The sequence below is a fragment of the Muscardinus avellanarius genome, assembly GCF_963383645.1.
Source record: "Muscardinus avellanarius genome assembly, chromosome: 20".
NCBI lineage: Eukaryota > Metazoa > Chordata > Mammalia > Rodentia > Gliridae > Muscardinus > Muscardinus avellanarius.
In genome coordinates this window covers 10,150,514-10,156,159 of record NC_137806.1, presented here as the reverse complement: position 1 = coordinate 10,156,159, position 5,646 = coordinate 10,150,514, and the positions used below count along the sequence as shown (strand labels likewise).

The window sequence follows — 5,646 nt, the reverse complement described above, 5'->3', positions numbered from 1 at the left end:
GAGGCCCATATCCTGAGGATGGAGGGAACCCCAGTCTACCATGGGCCTCTGAGGCCTGGACGCTGCTGGGCCTGTTGCCAAGGGGCCCCCTTGGCCCATGGTGCAGACTGCCTGCCCCTGGACTCTCCTCCCTGCCCTTGCTCCCCTCTTGAGCCCTACCCTGGTGTCCTTGGGGCAAGGCCGAGGGAGGTGACCAGATGGCACAGGATGCAGAGCTGGGTCCTCCTCTGTTGATGACAGTAACAAGATGGGTCTGCGCTGGAAACGCTGGATCCTGACAGTCCTGTAACATCTCAACATGCGTGAGTGGCCAGTGGACAGTCAGGGTGTTGTTCCAGGGTCTTGCAGGACACAGAGGGCAGCTGCCCCATGGGGTCCTTCAAGGTCTTGAGGAGCTGAATTGGGACTCTGCGGAGGCCAGGTGGTGGAGGCCCACGGCAGGGGTCCTGGTGGCAGAGCCTGCGCCCAGGGCAGGTGGCTGGGACTGGAGCAGGGCGGGGCAGGGGCAGCAGGTGTTCCTGCTCAGCAGCAGGTAGAAGCATGGCAGGACAGGGCACAGGGAGGGTGCTAGAGGAGGGGCCCGCGAGGGCGCCCACCTAGGAAGCTGCCCATTCAGCTCGGTAGAGCCTGGTCCCAGGAGTGGAGGAGCCCAAGAGACCAAGAGCCCTCTCCTTCATCCCACTCCTTGAGACCAAGTGAGCAGAGTGGACCTGGCCTTGTGATGTCATCCTCGGAACACGTGATGCACACAGGGCGGGACTTCAGATACAAGTCCACAGTGTCATAAAGTCCTGTGTGTGTGTGCGTGTGTGTGTGTGTGTGTGTGTGTGTGTGTGTGTGAAGAGGAAGCGCCAAACAGATGATAGGGAGACCTGTACATAAAATAAAATAAAGCCTGGTGAGGTCGGCCGCCAGGCTGCTGCGGGGTGCGGCACGCGCCGTCATTCTCTGTGTTTGGAGAGCGAAATCCTTTAGCTCCGAGAATGAACCAGTGGAAAACAACCTGGTCACGCTGATGCTGCGGCATCTTGTGTACAAAATAAAGTCTACTGGCCGCATCACTGTGGCCGAGTATTGAAGGAGGTATTGACCAGCCCAGCTAAGGGATACTATATACACAATGACATGCTAGGAGAAAAAGGAGACTTCCTTAAGTCAGATCCTTGGGGAGCTTTGGGGCTTATGGTTCATTAGTGAGTGGATGGCCTCTGGAAAAAGTTCAGCTTTCCAGCTAGTGGAACTGGGCCCAGGTCAGGGTACCCTCGCAGGAGATATTTTGAGGGTGTTCAGTCAGCTTGGATCTGTGCTAAAAAACCGTGACATTTCAATTCACCTGGTAGCGGTGAGCCAAAAATTAAGTGAGATTCAAGCCCTGGCACTGACTGAAAATCCCATTAGAGCGAGATGCTGACTCCCCAGTGCATATGAAAGGTGTTACTAAGTCTGGGATTCCAAAAGGCTACAGCTCTTATCTTGCACGTGAATTTTTTGATGCTCTTCCTGTGCATAAATTTCAGAAAACACCACAAGGATGGAGAGACGTATTCATTGGCACCGATCCACACGTTTCTGATAAACTGAGTTGTTTTGGCACCCTGTGCCACTCCCGCAGAAGCCTTCGTCCAACGAGATGAAACAAGGGCTCATGTTGAAGTACGTCCAGTGCTGGAGTTATCACTCAGGAACGTTCCCAACGCATCGCACTGACTGGAGGTGCTGCACCGATGGCTGATTATGGGCACGATGGTGGCCACAGGCTTCGTGATGTTCTAACTGCTCCCGGAACAGCAAACCTAACGGCTGATGTGGATTTCAGTTATTTGCGAAGAATGACACAAGCAAACGTATTATCCCTGGGTCCAACAGAGCAACAAGCCTTTTTAAGAAACATGGGTGTTGATGTCCGGTTGAAGGTTCTTTTAGATAAATCGGATGAGCCATCAATGAAGCAGCAATTAATTCAGGGCTATGATATGTTAATGAATCCTAAGAAGACGGGAGGAAGATTTAACTTTTTTGCCTTGCTACCTCATCAGAGACTTCACGGTGGAAATCAGCAGACGAATGCCTGTCAGTCAAAGCCCTCTGCATCACCTGTAGCTGGGTTTGGTGAACTAGCTTCACAGTGATACTTGAGCTTGGCCTTTTCGACCCTCAGTTGGTCTAAAAAATTAAAAGAAACTGACTTCACATATTGAAGAGAATATAAATGTTTGAAGATTTTATCTCTTCATAGCCCTCTCCAGTGGCCCATGTTATATAGTCAAAATTATAGAACTTTTAGGGTTGGACTAATGGACTTTTGGTACAAATATGTGTTCTCAGCTTACTAAAGGAAGTTATTGTGGAAGGAACAGAATTTCCTTTAATAAAGCTAGTTGCTGTATTTCTAAAAAAATAAAATAAAAATTTTAATAGTCCTAACTATTAGTAGAATATAAGATATGATCCTTTTTTATTTTTTTTGCTCATAACAATGTAAATACAAAGTATGAACACCACCCCAAAGCGGCCAGAATGCTACTAATTCAGTGACTGACGTGTGGCACAGACTCTCTTAGGGGACATTTATTAATACTTTCAAAGCCTCAAATGAACACATCTTGACTCTGCAATTTTGCTTTAGGGCTTAGTCTTATCCACCAGATTGAAGAGACTATGGACATCCATAAGGTACGTAATGGTCAGTTATTAAAGTCCAGGGAATTATATTTCCTAAGATATTCATAGTATACAACAAAGGGCTGTGGGAAAGTGTCACCATCACTTTGAACTGTCACAACATGTGAGACTACAATTCACAAACGAATGAATGAAACTAAGGGGTAGAAAAACCACAGACAAAGAAACTAAGTGTGCTTATGGAAGTACAATCATAAGTAAAACAAATCTGGGTAGAAAGCACTAAAGTAGCCTTGGAAGCAATCTCTTGGTGTGGGAATTATGGAAGACTAATTTCTCTGGATTTGATTATCTAGATTTGTCTAGTTTTGTAGAGTCAACATGCACTATTCTGGGTAATAAGAGTTAAGAAAAACATAGATTTTTTGGGGGGTACATAGTTTGAACCCTGTGTCATTCTACGTGTGCCCTAGATCCCTACCAGCAGCCCTATTTTGTTTTTTATTTGGAAACAGGGTCTCAGTCATTTCTCAGGGTCTTCTAAGCTCCTAAGACTGGCCTCAAATCTGTGATCTTCCTTCTCAGCCCCAAGTACTACAGGTGAGCACCACCTTGCTGAGGAAGACACTGCTGTTTGTAAGGAGCGAAGGCCTCGCTTGGCTCCACCTTCTTTCTCTTGTATTTATGTTTTACTTCTGGTCAGGGTCTTGCTGTGTTTCCCAGCATGGCTACCAAATCCTATGCTCAGCATCCTCCTGCCACAGGCAGGGACTACAAGCATGTGTGGCCCCACACCTATTTCTGATCCTATTTCTTTTAAACAAACAGTATCCTGAAAATTTAGAGCTATATCACAGGGCAAAAGGGGGATAAGGAGATGATGGTATCAACCACCCAAGTGTAGTTTTAAATATTTCCATTTTACAATAATCCTAATATACATCATTAATGAAATTATGATGTGTCAGGATAATATGCAAATGGAATGTCATTAAACAGATCTATCTTGGACTTGGAAAGGGAAAAACAGGAGGACAAACACCATGAAAGAATTCTGGCTGAGCACTAATTCCACAAAGCCTTGCTCAAGTCTGTGTTAAATGTGGAGAGTCAGGGCATCCCTGGCATAAATGCCCTAAACCAAGAGGCCAGAAAGGCCCTCCAAAGCCCTCTCCGCAGTGCCATGGGGACCATTAAAAGTTTGAGTGCCCTCAAATCCAGAGGGACCTGGTGTCCCCAGATCCAGGTTTACAGTGCTGAGTCCCAGGGCCATTCCTCCAGGCTCCCACCACCTGGGTTAAGACTAGAGCCTTAGGTGATCCTTACAGTGAGATCTCAGACTGTCCAGTTCCTTGTAGATACCAGAGCCAGGTTTATGGCATTACCCCTCTCTCCTGGCCCAAGGCCCAAACGTATAGCTATGGTCTGGGGTATATCATTCAGCCCCTAAAGCATTTCTTTACTCAATATTTAGCCTGCTCCTGGGGTGACCTCCAATTCTCCTATTCTTAGTTATACTAGAGATTCCAACCTCTCTATTAAAAAGGAGATATAATGTCAGGAAACCAAAATAGCGTGGGTACAAGCCTCTTCCCAGTCTTGTGATGTGCTTTGTTGCATTCTTCCAGAGAAGCCCCCCACCAAAAAAAAAAAAAAAACTTAATTTGTTCTTTTTTTTCCTTTTGCTGGCTGTTCTAAAACAAGGTACTGCCTGAGGTTTTTTGTTTTATCTCAACCAATCCTAGATAAAATGTAAATTTCTAACAAGCTGTCCAGACCATGGTAAAATCTAGACCTTTGTGAGATGTGATTAAATACAAAATGCATTGCCTTTAAAGTTCTTTTTTTTTTCTTTGACACAATGTTTTAAGATGCTATCATGCTTACCTTATGTCTTAACTTTCTATGGTAATCTGTAATTCAGTTATTAAGTTGAGGAAATGTAAAATGTAATGCTTTAAAATGCTCTTAACTTCATAAGGTTTAAAGTAACTCCTACATCTTTAAAATGTTTTTCTAAACTCTTGGTATAAGAACAAAAATGTAATATGGTATTGTTTTGGGGTTAGCTTGTATGTAGGAACAACAGACAGATGTATAAAGCATGTCAGTGTAGTTTTTAGTGAAAGAAGGATACAAAGAAAGGAAATTTTGTAAAAATAAATCATTTCATAAAGAGTAAGGTTTATCCTATGATTGTCCCAAATGGGAGAGAAAGGACTAGGATAAAAATAAAGTGTTGAGGCACGTTGTAAAATGCTTGTGTGATGTTTTCTTTGTGTGCATATGTGATGAAAATTGTTGTATATAAATTAGTTAAAAGGACTTACAGTAAGTTTCTATTAAACCCACCTCTTTTTTTTTTTTTGTGGTACTGGGGTTCCTGGAAGCCCTTCTACCTCCGGGCTCCACTCCCAGACACCTATTTTGTATTTTTATTTGGAAACAGGGTCTCCTAAGCCAGCACACGCGGCTGGCTTCGAACCTGCGCGATCCTCCTGTCTCTGCCTCCCAAGCGCGGGGATTACAAGCGTGCGCCACCACGCCCGGCTAAGCCCACCTCTTTTAAGACCTCTGCAAGCTATTATATTCATACTTATTTTTGGCCAATAATTTCTAAATTATGTGGTTAAGTTTGCCTTCAACAGAGTCAACATCAATCTCCAGATAAAACATAAGATGGACATTTATCAAAACTCCTTGGATGGCCATAGACTGAAGACAGTCCTCCAGCTGACTCCCTCAGAGCCACTCTGTTTGAATACACCCTAAAGCCAGGCCCTACTCCACCCCTTCTCAGCACTGAAGAAATGAATGGCAGACATTTCAGCTTCCCGGAAATGGGTGCATAAAAGTGGTAAAAATAGAGGGGAGGATTGATGGGGGTTGAGCCTGTATTAATCGTTCATAAGAGCTGTAAAAAAAAAAACATCCTATGTTTACCTTTGGCCTGACAGGTGTCAGGAGGTTAACAGAAAGAGGGGGAATGTGCAGGTATTAGGAAAGAACTTCAAAATGTATTTG

General features: G+C 44.6%; 1 pseudogene across 1 annotated transcript; it reads left to right on the top strand.

Annotated features, from left to right (window-relative positions):
• Positions 1–904: 904 nt before the first annotated feature.
• On the top strand, positions 905–2,129 carry LOC308277658 (protein arginine methyltransferase NDUFAF7, mitochondrial-like; annotated as a pseudogene). The gene has a single exon. The product of its transcript is annotated as a protein arginine methyltransferase NDUFAF7, mitochondrial-like (transcript).
• Positions 2,130–5,646: the final 3,517 nt, after the last annotated feature.